Here is a 15,421-nt window from a genome sequence, read left to right on the forward strand (position 1 = left end):
TGTTTTGTTATAATCTAATCCAAAATTTTTCCACTGAGGTAATCTGAAATAGTAACCTTTTTTGTTCATTAGATTCAGGTGGAAACTATGGACGAATCAGTTGTTGCATTAATTAAGTCTGGACCATTTGATGGGGTGCAGGCTCCTTACTGGCGTCTCAGTCTGGCTTCTTAGAATCACCTAGGGAGCTTTTAAAGCAGTAGTGATGCTGGCCCACCCTGGGATGATTTAATCAAATGGGGGACTGGGTAGGAATGAGGCCTGGGAATTAGTATTTTTAACATTCTCTTCTGGTAATTTTAATATTTGTCATATAACTTTATCTTCAATTTCTAAAAGTTAAAAAGCCTTCAAAGGGACTGCAAGGAAAATATAATTTTACATTAAAAATGCTGTTTAGGACAAAGGTTCTTAAAGTGTGCAGGTACCTTTTTCTTCCAGCTCTTAGAGATACTTATCAAAGCATGATGGGTCAATATATTCACATTTAAAAAGAACAAACTTCAGTTTTAGATGCCCAGAAATCATAAGATATTATTGGCAGAAATTATTTGAATCTTATTGAATCATGTTGAAACTGAAATGAAAATGCTACTAGTACATGAAAATGCTACTAATATCCCACATTCTGACGTGTATCTGTCCAGCCACCATAGCTTGTCTACCTTATAGGCAGGCTAAGCATGTGCTTAGGAAAGGCAGCAAAATATTTTTTGGGGAATAAGCTTTACATTTGATATTTTAAAAGTACCATCAAAGGAGTCATTATAGTGAAAAAAACTTTAGAATTGTGTTGTCATTCCTTTCACTTTGTCTATGGAAGGTAAAGAGGAACCATGGCTTTGTAAGGATTAATGTCATGGAAGAGCTCTGCCATGAGATGAAGGTGCTTCTGCACTGAAAGTGTAACCATTGCTTCCGGTCTGTTCTCCTCCCCACCCTGCCCAACTTGGGTGTCAGCACCCAGTCAATTAGAAAGTCAAATACCCAAGCAGAGAGAGGCGAGCAGAGCAGGGGGAGCTTGTGCCTGGACCCAGAGAGTTTTACACTGTGAACTCAGCTGACAACAACAATCTGATTGTTCTTTGTTTGTGGAGAGGGGCCTGTTGTCAGCACAGAACTGGCTAGCGCTGAGAACCTTCCAGAGCCTAGTGACCAGGTGTGAGAAAACAGTACTGGCTGCTCTCCTTACCTGCTGCTGGGTGGCGTGGGGATGGGGGGTGGGGCATTAGAAACTTCACCGAAGTACTGGGCAGGTTCCACCCCAAGTTTCATTTTAGACTTTATCTTATTAGAGAAAGGGACAGAAAATGGCTAAAAAGTCAGGTCGGTGTGAAAATGGATTATACAAATTGGGATAATCTTGTCATCAGAGTTGAGGGACCAGGGGGCAAAGGACTCAGGATGCCTAACAACAGCTCCAAGAATTACCCAACACGTCCACCTGCTGAAAGAGCCTCCTGTAATCCTAAGGCCAGTTTTACCTGGTAGTTGCTGAAACAAACTGCCATGACTCTAAGACTAGTTGTTCCTACCGCTCTCACTCATCAATCAGAGCTCACCAGCTCCCAAAACGTCGCTAGTGCCAATGAGTTTCCTCTCAAAACAATACATAACATTTCTCTTTCTATAAAACCCCCAGCCTTTCTTTGTTCTTCAGATGTAACGAAGATCATCCTGGTTCGTATACATGCAATGAATTGCAATTCTGTTTTTCCCAAGTAAAATGTTTTGTTTAGAGATTGTCTCTATATTTTATTGGCTTTGACACCAGTAACAATTAAATCAAAACACAGAACTCTGGGAAGACAGTGGAGAGATTGCCCCACTGTACTCTAAATGTACAGAAGCTCCACCAGAGTAAGAGTCTTGCCCAAATGTCAAAACTCTTCTTGGCCTTTAGGATGTTTGACCTGAAGCAAGTAGGAGGGTAGAAAAATTACCAGAGCAAGTTTTCAGGTACATTATGGAATAACCCTGTTGACTACCACCTCCTCGTTGTGAATAACAGACAACCTCAGAAAGGCAACCTCCCCTAAAAGGAGGACTTTCTGGAAAGGAGAACAAAAATATTTAGCTCAATTTTCACTATACATTGAAAGGCTAAAACACTATATGGCTATTGGTTTCCCTGATGTATTTTTATGGGAAAAATTTTAAAGATATGTAAAAGAAAACATACTTTTCAGAAATGCACACACATAAAACTATCATGAGTGGCCATTGAAAAATGTATATGTTTACTCACTCATTTAATTATGGGTGGACACCTTGGCCTCTGAGCTGGCATTCCCTGCGTATTATCCCTTTGGGGGGGGGGGAAGGAGAATTACTAAAATGTACATTTTCTCATTAACATGTCTGGCAGAATAGTGATCATTTTGATAGTATTTTGTTCATGGAGCCTTCTAAAAGGATAGAGGAAGAGATTTATATCTCAAGAAAAGCCTCCAATGCTTTCCTGTGGTTATTTAAAATTTATAAGTCTACAAAGAAACAGGCCTGGGAACTCTTTCTCCACTGTGACAAATTGCCAACTAGTTTTCTTTTCCTGGAAAAGATGCTATTTAGGTCTTGTTATTAGTTCTCCAAAGATGCCAGGCAGAAGTAGGTCATTACATTATGTATAATATGTTGGATAATTCGTCCCAATTTGGCTCCAGCCATTCATTGCCTTTTTTTTTTTTCTTTCTTTCTTTCTTTTTTTTTTTTGGTGGCTGGTACAGAAATCCATACCTGTGACCTTGGTGTTATAAGTCTGTGCATTATCCGCCTTCGATCCTTTACCTTGTTTCAATCTCCAATCACTCTGACCAAGGTCAGAGCTGCAACACATGGAAATATCAAGTAGCCAGGAAAAAGCAAAATCCAACATGAACTTTGTGAGGGAGCTGAGACAGGTATCATTGCCCCAACTCCCATTTTAAAGATGAAGAAACTGGGAAACTGAGATGTGGAAAGGTTCTGGAACTTTCCCTGAGTTATGCTGCTCTTTGACTTAGCCCTGGGGCTGATTGTACATGGTGATGCTGGAGAATGGCCAGTGAAGTCACCCACATTGGCAGGTGCCACTCTGCCTGTGCTTCAGTTTTACTCCTGCCTCCTGCCTGACTTGCCACACCTCAGTCTCACTGCTAAGACCACAAGAGCAGCAATTTATGGGGACTTGTGCCATTCATAAACACCATTTTATTCTAATAAAAAAAACAATTTTATATACTTTTTATTTTTAATTATATAAGAAATATGTAAATACAAGCACAATGTAAGAAATCTAAACATAAAATCCTACCTGTGCACACCTCCTGCCTCAAGACATACACTGTCGTCAGTGTCACTCAGCTCTCTGGAAGTAACCATCAAGATCATTGCTCTACATTGTCCAGCAAAACAATTGTTAAAATGGTCGCTATGGACCAGGGGCTGCTCTATGCCTCCTATTCTAGTTCTTTCCAGTCTAATGTTTCATAAATATGTGAGTTTAGTCTTGAGGCCTAGACTAGGATAGCTCATAAGGATGACAATTCAAGGTTGGGGGAGTGGCAATGTGGGTTTGACTAAGAGCAGTGGCAGTGGAAATGGGAGACAGCCCACTCTTAGCACAGGCCTCATTCAAACACAGTGTGTCTGTGGTCACATCATGGCTTGCCTAGTCTTCCACCTGTTGTCCATTCTTTTACCACAGATGGCTCCCTTCTCATTCTCTAGAACCAAGGTTGGCATTAAGGAGAGTTTTAATAAGCTCTTTTCCAGCACTCTGTAATTCAGTGTCATGTCAACCTTGCTTTTGGTCTAGGTCTAACCTTGTGCCTCATTTTTACAGTGTATCATCAGGGTCCAGTCCTAATTTTACACCCTAGATCTGATCAGTGGGTCCACGATATGTTACTTTCTTGGTCAAATGCTCAGTACCTCAGATCCTCTTAGCTTGGTGACATGTCTTTGCTCTCACATGTCCCCTGCCAAAGAGCTGGAGCCTGATAGCCCACAGTGGACCTCCCAATAGAGGGCTCTGTACTGAATAAACTTCCTCCTGGCATGTGAAGCTCATCTCTTTAGTGCTTCCCTCCCCATTGTGAATGGATCCAGTTAACTAGATATGTCCTGAGATATGGCAGGTCACACAAACAGGAAAGAAATGTGTGGCAAAGACATATGCTCTCAGGTACCTTTGCCACATCTGTTGACATCGTAGGCAGGAGTGACAGAGAACCATGGTCCAGAGTGCTTGCTTGAGAGCTGGGGAAGAAGCTTAGGCCACTGGCAACCTTTTGGCTCTTTCTGTGCACACATTCTACAGCCATTGGGCATTGGGCACAGAGGTAGTGCCAGCTGACCACCAATGTTGCTGGTGGTATTTTTCTTCTTTGTCTGTCCACCTGAATACTGTGGTTCATGCATGCTATTGTAGGACAAGTGGGATGAGGTACACTAGGACCGGTGTGAGCTACTAGCTAGGGAGCAACTTCAGGGTGCTTCCATTCTACACTTTGCCTTAAGAAGAAGAATACAACCATGATAGTGAATAGAACAAGGAAACCTGCCTTGTGCTCTCCTGGGATGCCTGAACATTGGTAAGAATCTCCCAAAGTCTGCTCTCTGATCTTTACCATTAGATGTATCGGCACAATTGCCAGATAACACTGAGCTATTGCTTAAAAACAGAGCTAGATATGAGGAAGTGAAGGGTGGAGAAAAGAGCTCAAGACTTGCCGTGAAAACCTGGGTGCAGGTTCAGGTCTGAGAGTAACAAGCTGGGATACTGAGCATGCCCCTCTCTGGGCCTCAGCCTCCCCACCTGGACAGCAAGTGGTATAGACTTACATACTTTCTAAGGTACTTTCCAGCTTTAACATTTGACGAGTCTGTGTCTTCCTTCATAGTGAAACAGGGGAAACCACTTACTTTCATTCTCACCCAAGCCTTTCCATCGTGTTATTAAGACTAGGAAAAGGCCTGTTTATACAGTTAACCGAGATGATGTACCTGATCATACCATCCAGGTATTTGTACGGTGATAGCCTCCTAGTTGGGTTAATAGATAACTACATTACAAGGTTTTTGCAGGAGCAAACTCTACTATTCCTCTTACCTGGGTTAGCACAGAATTATACACATAGTAGGCCCTCAACGATGTATTGAATGAAAATATTTGGATTGAGACATCCTACCTTTCTCACTTCATCTACCATGGAACAAAGAATGCCCTGTGAATTTTTCAGGGGTTTGAAATCCATCCTACAGGAGAGAAAAATATCTGTGCTCAACTAGTTGACCTGTGGTCTACGTGTACTCTGTGCCAACCCACTAAGTGAACAGATCCAGACGCATGAATCTGATCAGTTGGAAGCTACTCATGTGACAAGACTGTTCCACTGCTTAGAAAGTTTCTAGAGTTCCCAAGCAGCATGTACAAACATGTCTCAGAAGCCATTCAACAGAGCACAATGTAATCTGACAGCTTCATAATGTCCTCAGGGAAGGAATGGGTGTTTCAAATTTGCTAGTTAGTACTAAGCAGGTAATTAAAGCTTCTTACACGTAAAATGCAGCGTTGAATTCAATAATCTCCAGGGTCCTTTTTGGCTTTAACTTTCTTTAGTCATTCATGAACTTAAATACTCTTAGAAATAATCACTGCTTACATTATACCATTCTTAGGGAAGAAATATTTTTAGGTTCATTCCAGGTGCATTGTAGACATATTGAGAAATCAAAATGAAAAAGTGCGTGTGTGGTGGTGATGGGGGTGTGTGATGGGGTGGAGAGTGAGGTGATAGAAAGATAAACTCACATCCTAGATTATTTAATGTTTTCTGCCTCCTTACTTGCACACTGACTCCAGCCATTTTCAAATTATATGTCAAAAAGAAAGGGTTGATAAAATATACATCACAGAGCTTAAAGTGTAGTTGAATTTCTAAATTCATATTTTTAAGCATGATTCAAGTATACGAAGGGTAAGTGTTGTTTTAAAATATGTGTATATGAAATTTCGTCTTATTCCAGAAGGGACTAAGGAGGCATAAACTAAAAGTAAAAGTCAGAGAAGAAAGAAAAAACAATGTTGGGACAAACTCCAACAAAGAATGCCATGTAAATGATCAGTAATAATGTTCTCCATCTCTACCTCATGGAGAGATCCCTATTTAAATACAGCACGAAATATCCAGATAAGACGTTTTTCTCTCCTTTGACTTGTTCAATACTTTCTCAAAGTATTCTCTCATTTCAGCATGTCCCATGTGAGTGTCACCTAGCTTTCTGAGGATGGTGAACAGACTTTTTTTTTTCATTTTAAAGGGAAATAATGGAGACTCAAGGATATTAACTAATTTGCCTGTAGTCACATAACTTGTTTTTGCAGAACTCATATTTTAGATCTTTAAACAAAAGAATGGGCTTCTGAAAATTGTGTATAATCTTTCCTGTAGGCTTTTAAGAAATAAGGCAAATAGCCATCTACCTAGGGTGCTTTAAATGTAGTTCTTCCTGAAAAAAACATTAGTTAGTGTAAATTTTATCCCTATAATTTAAAATTTTTACAGAATTGCAGTTTTCAAAACATTTGTTATTATTAACAATTGTTATTTGTCAATTGCTTGTTTACCAAGACACTTTCTATTTACACAGAGATTTAATGAAAATGAGACATTTAATGAAAGTGAGACATTTGTGTGGAGGGTGATTCAAGCAGTGTGAATGGGGCAAGGAATGAGGCAGGAATGAGCTTCATGTCTTTGAAAAATAAGGAATTAAGAATAAGGATTCGTTTTATTCATGATAAGAGGGACGCCAGTTTGTTACGCGTGATGTGTGCGAGGCAGTGAGTTGGAAGGAACTGGGGTCCAAGAAGCACTCAGGGGTCAGATGATGGGGCATCTTCGGCCACGATAGGAAGTGGAAATTAATTCTGAACATGGTGAGAGACCATTTCTGGCTCTAAGCAGGAGAGCCACAGGAAGAGATTCTCTAACTGAAAAGCTCCATGTGGCTGCTGAGTGAAGACCAGGCAGTAAAGAGTAGGAAGGAAAGTGAGGAGCTCAAGAGGTGGGTAGAGCAGGGTCCAGGGAAGAAGAGGAGGCAGGGTCTGAGGCCTTGTGGAAGGAATTCAGAATTAAGCTGTGGGATAGCTTGGCAAGCAGGTGATGTTAGGAGTCAGACTGTGGATAGGAAGTCAGGAGTTTCTTTAGCACAATGGTTGGTTATCCAGGCAAGTGGCAGGTTCTGTCTGTAGGCAGGTGGGTGATGTCATCAAGCACTTATGTGACACTAGTCAGCAGGTATGGGACAGTGACCAGCAGAGAGTCATGTCTGCAAGCAGGTAAATCATGCTGGCAGGTAAATCAGGTGGACCAGTGATTTCTTTGAGTAGGAGGTGTTATGGGCTGAATTGTGTGATCCCCTCAGCCCTATAATTTTGTAATGATCGTTTTTTTTTTTTTCTTTTTTTTAACTTTTGGGTTTTACTGTAAATGGTTACATTTATTAAAACTTTTCATTTTGTTTTTTATGGTTTTACCTTCAGGAAGCACTAACACAATTAAGTTATTGCTAACCAATTTTGTATTCCTTCTAGAAGTGACTTCAATAGAAGCAGCCTTCTGTTTATCTCTGAAAAATTATGCCAATGGAACACGTATACCTTTTATTTTTAACAGACATTGGAAAGGATTGCAGTACCCAGGGTTCCTATACGTGGAGCAAAGATATTTACATGTGTCTAACAAACCAGTTACACAACTGACCCAGGTACTCAGGTTAAACAAGGTGAATTGCATTTATGACAGGTCAGAAATAGGGCAGGGCCCAGCCAGTTTTGCTCATGGCAAAGAAGAGGGGACAGGTCTCTTCAGGGGTGGAAATTAGTCTAAAATAGTCCAAGGCAGTTCAAAGCAAATGTAAAATTACCTGGAAATCTTGAGAATAAATAAAAAGTCAACCTTATTTTTTCCTCTTCCTCTGTAACTCCTCTGTATTGTTAGAGTGTGTGATTCAGCATGTAAGAGAGCTGGGCCCTCACCCCAATGGTATAACCGTTACCAAGAGACGTATAATCATTACCGAGACTAGCACATACCCATTACCATGATCCAGAGTCTGGAAGCAGCTGTGCAGACAATTTGGGGCTGGATGTACTTTGTTGTTTACTAGTTTGTGCCTTGATAAGTTAATTCCAGTTTCAAGCCTTAAGACTGGCCTGTGCATTGGTGAATGTGGGTATCTTAGATCTATGGGCTGTCAGAGCTGGAAGGGATAGTAGAGGCCATGTAGTTCAGTCCCTAGAACCTTCCAGACCTATATTTGAATACTCACTTTGCCACTCATTAGCTGAGCAATCATGGGCCAGAGTCTCAACTTTTCTGAGTGTCTATTTCTTCATCTGTAAAATGAGTCCTGTTACAGTACCAGTCTCTTAGTGTTATTGACAAATAGATGACAGAAAATAAGTAAGTACCTAGCATAGTATCTGACACATGATAAGTGTTGATCATTACCACCGTGACCAGAAAAATGTCCCCCAATTTGAATAATACTTATGGTAAGTCCATGTTCCAGGGGAATTTACATAACATCCAATTTAGCAGAATTTAAGTTTTCTGGTATTTGGGGGATATGATTATGCATATCCTGTTTGTTCACTCTCTAGGTGCATGATTTCTTAAAGATTAGACAAAATTGACTGCCATATAGGTCAGATGTGTGGTAGGGGCAGCAGCTAGATAGGCATCAGGAGAGAACTCCCTTTATCCACTGCTGCTGCATCCACTGCAGGGCTCAGAAATAACTCTTCCCCTAGAACCTTAGGTGAACACCTTAACCTATGTGATTTAAGAATAACAAAGGTATGAAGGGCACACTTATTTACAAACCAGTTGTGAAAAGCAAACAAGGCCATTAAGTATAAGCACTCTTTAGACCATAAAGCAATAAACAAATTCAAAATTCAATTATTCTCCTAGACCTCCTTCCCCACCTTAAGCATTTAGTGACCTAAAATTGCTCCTTGCCAATCTGATGCTCTTCTCTGCTTAGTGCAGAAAGCCTCCATGTTTCACGCAATAGCCTCCCCCTATCTACGTGTCCCCATTGTGTCCTGTCAGTGGCCCTACACTGTGTAAAACAGCAGGACACCTAATCTGATATTTGCTGAACATGCCTGATCATGAACCAACCAGTGCTTGTGGAAAATAGAAGTCTTCAGATACCACACAAGATTGACCAGATCTAGATCTTCAGGGGAGGGATTTGGGACACGTTTATCAAAAGTTACAGGTAATTTTGTAATTCAGCAAGTTTGGGAAACCATAAGCTAATGCAAGCAAATGTATTAGGTGACTAATATATTGCTTTATCTAGAGTCAACCCAATTAAAACATAGAGCTCTTTAAATATCTTAAAGGGGTTATACTAATTGTGGAGATTTCAGGTAGGATCCTAGGGGGGATTTATGGCTAAAGAAAATTTTTCTAATCACACTGTTAGGAAGAATGTTTATTAAATTCTACACACATTTTCTGTAGTTCTGTAGTGTATTGGTCTGTTTCTGTCGCTTATAACAAAATACCTGGAACTGAGTAATTTATTTATTTATTTAAATTGATTATTTATATCTTTTTTTTTTTTTTTTACATTCTAAGATGGTGTAGAGCAGTTGGCGGGGGAGGAGAAGGGAAGGGGGAAGGAAATAGGGTGGGAGGAGTAGGAAGGATGGGGGGCCTGGTTGAGGCCTGTGGCACCCCCGTCATTCTGGCAGTGGATACCAGGGGGGTTCCGGTGGTGGCTCGGTGGTCATTACTGGGCTGGTTGTGGATGTCAGGAGAGTGTAGCCGAGGCCCAAGGCCCCCTACTGCCCCAACTCAGGAGCCTGGGGTGCTTCCTATGGCAGCCTGGGGGTTGTTGATGGGCTGGGTGTGGTCATGAGTGGGGAGTGGCTGAGGCCCATGGCCCTTTTCCATCCCTGCTTGGGAGTCCAGGGGACTTCCAGTCCTTCTAGGTTTTATAGGTGTCCTTTGGTGGTGTTAGACCTTTACTAGTTAATATCAGATTTTGTCTCTGATCTGTGGGTATTTTGTTTTTTCTTTCAGTTCTGTGTTGGATTATTTGCTGTTCCTACCACTTGAACTCTGCACTGGAACTAATTTTTGTCCTTTGCTTACTTCTAAAATGGGGGAACTCCCTGTGTGGACCAGCACTTGAGCGCTGTGGTTGAGCTAAATTCCTTTGCTGCTGATTCCTGGGGAAGGGTTTTTGTGCAGCGCAGGTTTTAACTGAAGACCTTACCTGTGCATCTGGGTCTTGTGAGGTCTGGTACACCTGGACTGTGTGGAAACTCTGGTCTGGGCCTGAGTCTTTTCAGCAAACTGCTCCCCATACAGTTCTGTATTCCTGACCAGTCTCCACTGAGTGGTCCTGCGCTGACTGGAGAGCAGATCAGCTGGCTATGCTGTGCCCCAGTGTTCCCCTGGTGGCCCGTCTTCCCCGCCGCCTGCAGTCCAAACACTTCCCATGGGGAAGGCTGTGTGCCAGTCCCTTATGATGACTCACTGGCCTCTGAGTGGCTCCATTTTTCAGTTGTTCTGGCTTCTCACTCCTATGTGGGTCCATGGGAACCCTGTTAGTAGTTTTGCTGGCCTTGGGGCCACCAAGGCCCTCTTCTCCCCTGCTTCCTCCAAGCAACTTCATAGGAAGGGCACAGCAGTGGCTTTTACCAGTTCTTGCTCTGTGCACTTACCAGCTCAAGTCTGGAAGTGGCTGGGGCTCAAAATGATAAGAGCAATCCTTTCTTTCTCTCCTCATGGCTTCTCCTGCCTTCATGAACACCATAGGTCTCTCCTTATCTTCCCCTGAGTCTAGTATTCCCTGTTTGGCTATTGTTGCTTTTTAATTGTGGTAAATTGGTTGATTTGTGGGAGAGAGTGATGCTGGGGACTGTCTATTCTGCCATCTTGACCAGAAGCCTTAGTTGGAACTGGGTGATTTATAAGAAAATGAAATTTATTGCTTATGGTTTCAGAGGCTAGGAAGTCCAAAGTCCATGGAACACAGCTGGTGAGGGTCTTCTTTGATGGTGGCTTTACAGCAATGCAGGGGTCTGACATGGCAGAAAATGGTGGTGCAGAGAGAGACTCTGTGTGCTCTCCTTTTAAAGCCTGCTGAACCCTGCCTCTGACTACTATTATTAATCCATTAACTATGGCATGGGCCTATAATCTAACTGCCTCTTCAAGGCCCCACCTATCAATTACCATACTAGGATTTCCATCCTCAACAGTTACAGTGGGAATTAAGCTTCTAATGTATGAACTTTGGGGGACACAATTCAATCAATCCACAGTGCATAGTTTAAGAGAGATATGAATATCCTTGGAAGAAAAGCTATAGAATGATCAAATGATTACTATTATTACCAAATAACAGAAAAAACCAATTAAAGGAATTAAACTTAAGTCCAGAGATAAGCCACTTTAGTAAGAGTCTTTACATCTGAGAAGAGATATTATCTTATTTCACTGATACTAAAATACACATTTTTTTTCACATTTCAGTATTTATAAGATCAAAATATATCTTGTAGCTGATTGGCAACAATTTTTCTTAGTGGTATATAAAATAATAGGACTTCTTAACACAGGGTCTTGGATTCAATGATTATACTGAAATGAAGCACAAGACAATGACACTTTTCTCCCTCTCTACAGACACATAACAAGTGAGCCAGGTCTACCTTCTTGCCTAGGTGCCTCCAGCCTCTCCATCTCCACAAGCCTGACCACACTTGAAGTTCCAGTGCCAATCAGTCTCTCTTACTTGCTGCAGCCTGCCCTGCTCACCTATGCTGCAGGGACGTGTCTCTTCTTCTTACAGCTCTTATTGTCTGTAGCATCTATTTACTTCTCCTGCTTAGCATTTATGCTGCTTGTTGACCAACAATTTTTGTGCAACTTTATCACTTAATAAACATCTTTGGACTCTAAAACTAGATGGTAAACACCTGAGCTCTGAAAATCTGCCTATATCTCTCAGTTTTACTCAGGGCCTAACAAAGAATTTCTACCTGGTAATATTCAATAAATATTAATAATGATGGCATTGAGGTAGGATGACCATATACTTTATCATCCAAATCAAGACATTTTTTGAGACTGAAAGGGGGTACTATGACTATTTATATGGGACAACCAGGACATCCTGGGCAAATGTGGTCACTTTACACGTAGATGTCTTTCTCCATGCTAGACTGAAAACTATTTGAGGGTAGGAACAATGTTATACTGATTCTTATTTCTACAATACAAAAAGCACAGTGCTTTGCACCTCATTACCTACTAAATTAAGTATAACTCTTCCCCTGTCTATAAAATCATATGGCTTTAATCAACCTTTCCAGCCTCAATCTCAATGATTTCCCAAATATAATTATTTCCAGGAAAAGGAAATTATTTTCAAAGATTAACACTCTTTTCCTATCTTGGCACCTCTGCTATTCCCTCAGCCATCCATTAATGGCCACCCGAAGATGTCTACATCTTAATCCCCAGAACACGTAGGTTACCTCATATGGTAAAGGGAATTTTGCAAGTGTGATTAAGGTAAGAATCTTCAGAAGGGGAAAAATTATCCTGGATTATCTGGGTGCACTCAATATGTAATCACAAGGGTCCTTATAAGGGAAAAAGGAGGCAAGAGAGTCAGAGACAGAGAGAGATTAGAAGATGCTTTGCTGCTAGCTTTGAAGATAGAAAATGGGGCCATGAGCCAAGCAATGTATGTGGCCCCTAGACACTGGAAAAGGCAAGGAAGTAAATTCTCCTCAAGAGCTCCAGAAGGAATGTAGCCTTGCTGACCCATTCTAGACTTCTGACCTCCAGAACTGCAAGTAAGAAATTTGTGATGCTGAAGCCACTAAGTACGTGGTAATTTGTTACAGCAGTCATAGGAAACTACTACACCATCTAACTTGCAAGAATTAATCAAACACCAGCTCATCCTAGATCCGTCTCCTGACTCTTGGGGCTGAATTTAACCTCTGCACGATTTAACCTCTTCTTCCTTTGGGCCTCTCTTATAACATTTACATTACTTGATGGTATAGTATAGGTGTATGGTCACTTTTCTTATCCCCTTATTAGATATAAGTGACAGAAACCCAATTAAAACTAGTTTAAGCAAAAAGAGACTTTATTGTGTCATGTAAATTGAAAAGTTCAGGAGCTTCAGAGAAACTTGGATCCAAGAGCTCAATGTCGTCAGGTGTCAAGCTTCATCTCTTGGCTTTGCTTTCTTCTCTGTTGGCTTCATTCCCAGGCAGATTTCCCCTTCCAGTCATAATAATGATCACTAGCAGTTCCAAGCTTATATTCTACCTATTCAGCAATTGCTGCTGAAACTCTGACTCTTTCCCAAATGTTTCAACAAAAGTTTCAGGATTGAGCATGGTCTGGGACACATCTCTATCACTGAACCAACTCCTGTGGTCAGTAGAGTGCAATTGGCTCTAATAGGCCAGGCTTGGTTCAGGAGTTAGGGTGACCAACTCTCCCCAATTTGCTTGTTACTTTTCTGGTTTTAGCACTAAAAGTCCCATGCCCCAGGAAACCTTTCAGTTCAGGGCAAACCAGGAAAGTTAGTCACCTTAGGACACCACACTAGAGATGAGGGGAGTTATGGTCAGCCCCCTACGACTCCCACAGACTAAGAGTGAAGGTGGGGTGATTTCCCAGAGGAACCACCAGAAGGAAGAAGAATAAGAACTGCATAGGCAAAAACAACAGAGTAATGTTCTCTCATTTGCCTTTCTAGATTAGAAGCACCTTGAGGGCAGGGACTGAGTCTTATTTTTGTATCTTTTGAGAAACTGAGCACATTGCCCTCCACATAGGAAAGCCACAAAAAAATGTATACTGCTTCCTTCACAACTTTATTAAATATTGAAACAATTCCCTTAGAGTGAAGAATGTCTAATACTAAATAGTTCATGGTGGATTATACAGGATCATTTTTAACCAGAGTATTTAAAAATAATTTACAGTCTTACTTGATTGAAATTATTTGAATGCAATCTTGCTGAAAATGAGGTAGGTGGAGAGTTCTAGTTGAATGAACTTTCAAAATCACTAAAGTGCTATGATTCATGTGGCCCTTTCCCCCTCTTATATTTAAGATAAAACCTGTATTACGTTTTCTTTACATTAACATCTTATATACATTTAAAAGTGAACCTTAAATTACTCTCCTAGTGATTTGAAATTTTATTCAGTTTCAGTTTTGTTGTTAATTAATGAGGTTTGAACAGTGGACAGAAATTGTTTTTCTTTGGGCAGGGTGTGGCTTTTGCTCTGAAACCATTTTCCTGTAACTTCTAAATTCTCACCTACTCCTGCCAGCAGAGTGTTTCTTCACAATTAGGAGTTTGAAAGAGAAATACTTGCATAAAAAGCTATGTCTTTGATTTTGAAAATAGGACAAAAGTTTAAAAATATTTTGTGTTAATGAATAAATGCTAAATCTCGACTGCAGTTTATGGGAGAAAAAGACATTACCTTTAACATGCTGCTTTCAAATCTGACATTGCCTGTGGAGGCCAAGACCAATTGTAGTTAGTTTTTGTAAATGTAGCCAAGTCAATTCTCTCTGAGGCACAACATTCATTTGTAAATAACAGATTTAGACTATTGCCTCTAGTTCATTTCAATATCTAACACAAAATAGGTTTAAAAGCTCTCCATCATTTAAGATTTCTATAAAATTCCCCTTTCAAAAGCTGAGCTGAAAGAACATTATAAATTAATGTTATTTAATGTTATTATTTTGCCTACCTAAATAAAACAATTTTTATGTCTAAAAATCACATCGGACATGAAAATTTTATGTAAATGTTATGTCTTTTATAATCATTAAATTGAATGAAACTATAGTAAACTAGAATGAAACTATACCAAACTTTGTGGTGGACTTCCCAGAACCCATTTCACTTCACTCCCATTAAGAAAAAAAGTGCAACTTGGGAGAGACCTCAGTTTAAGGTGTAAACTGAATTGATCTACTGGTGATTCCATATTTTTTGTGGGTTTAGATTTGGGCATTTGACACAATTTTAGCCAAAGTGATTGAAGCAGATGGTTGCTGGAGGCTTTTGAGAGAGTGAAAAAACATGGATATCACTTCTATCACCCAGTGGAAGTAAAAAATTAATCTCCTGGTTCCTGTTGCTACTGATAGTTATCTTTACTACTAAATGAACCAAAAGCCAACTCAGTTAATAGCTGAGTGGAAAGTATGAAAGAATCCCGTTCATGATGACACTGTTGGGTTTGCAATTCAACCAGTCCTAAAGTTTGCCCAACTTTTAGACTTCTTATTCCACAAGATGATAAATATCCTTATTATTTAAGCCCACTTGAAACAGACTTTCAGTTGT

Source organism: Cynocephalus volans, chromosome 5 (genome assembly GCF_027409185.1).
Source record: "Cynocephalus volans isolate mCynVol1 chromosome 5, mCynVol1.pri, whole genome shotgun sequence".
NCBI lineage: Eukaryota > Metazoa > Chordata > Mammalia > Dermoptera > Cynocephalidae > Cynocephalus > Cynocephalus volans.